Source organism: Anneissia japonica, unplaced genomic scaffold (genome assembly GCF_011630105.1).
Source record: "Anneissia japonica isolate Jap-2015-1 unplaced genomic scaffold, ASM1163010v1 scaffold29280_len1129_cov170, whole genome shotgun sequence".
Taxonomy (NCBI): domain Eukaryota; kingdom Metazoa; phylum Echinodermata; class Crinoidea; order Comatulida; family Comatulidae; genus Anneissia; species Anneissia japonica.
Window position 1 is genome coordinate 49 of NW_022752508.1, and position 1,081 is coordinate 1,129.

A 1,081-nucleotide genomic window follows, 5' to 3' on the forward strand; every position below is an offset into this window, starting at 1 on the left:
TCGGAATTCGAACCCACCTTCTGCAGTCTGCTGTAGACAGAAGTTCAACACAAAAAAAGGTAAGGCGAGCCGAGGATTTAGAAAAATGTGTTTTAGTTGAAGATCCTTGAGTACTTTTTATGTAATAAGCATATTATAGGGCCTAAGTTATCGCTACTTTGTGAATGTTGCAAACATTACAACTGTGTTCTGGAAAAACTGATGATATTGAAATGTTCATAAAGCAAGCCATAGAGAAGTTCAATGGTCATGCCACTAGGACAGACCTGAAAATACAAGCTTGTTGATGTTTTATATATGTTAGCGGATATGTTAAATCTTAAATGAAATGGAAAAGAGTTCATGTTGTAGGAAAACTTTTTGCATACCTGCAAGGTGACCATGCAAACCTACTGCAATTATCTTTATGTCTTCTTCCAAAACCTACAAATATAACTTAGTTTTGTCCAACTGCTGAATGAGTTATATAAACTACAGTACAATTAACATGTTCATAGGCCTACACGAGTTGTAAATATTACAACATTAGATATTACCAAACACCTGGATTACTGTGATGGAAAAATATATTTAGGCAATGACACTAAATATTTTGAAAAAATAAAAATTTCAAAAGTTTATTTAAATTGTATATTTCAGATTATAAATAAGCTTTGAAAAAATGTCAGATGGAAATTAGAGTGTTTACTTTTTATTCTAAATTGTTATGGCTCAATTTTCTATAGGACATACTAACAAAGTTCAAATATTTATTTTTTATTTCATTTTTTTAGCTTATCTCAGACAATATCGTTGATTTTTCCATATTATTTTGCAAATGTCGTATATTTGAAATATTCACAATATACATTTTCTTAGGTCTGCAAAGTTTGAAAGTATGGTATTTAATCAATTTTTTTTAATTAATGAAAAATTATCATATGAGAAAACATACTTGTTTTGTGCAATCTCCGAAACAAAATCCAAATGTTTTGAATGCCTTTTCATTAGGTGGAATGCTTTGAAGAGGTGATACGTCCTCGCCAATCATCCATACCTCCGCTTCGTACTGACGTAGTGTGGGTGTGTAATAAACCCTTAC

General features: G+C 31.0%; 1 long non-coding RNA gene across 1 annotated transcript; it reads right to left on the bottom strand.

Annotated features, from left to right (window-relative positions):
* Positions 1-365: 365 nt before the first annotated feature.
* LOC117122310 lies at positions 366-1,053 on the bottom strand. Its single transcript, XR_004447692.1, has 2 exons — positions 935-1,053; positions 366-423 (listed from the first exon to the last, which is right to left on the bottom strand). It is a non-coding gene; the product is annotated as an uncharacterized LOC117122310 (long non-coding RNA).
* Positions 1,054-1,081: the final 28 nt, after the last annotated feature.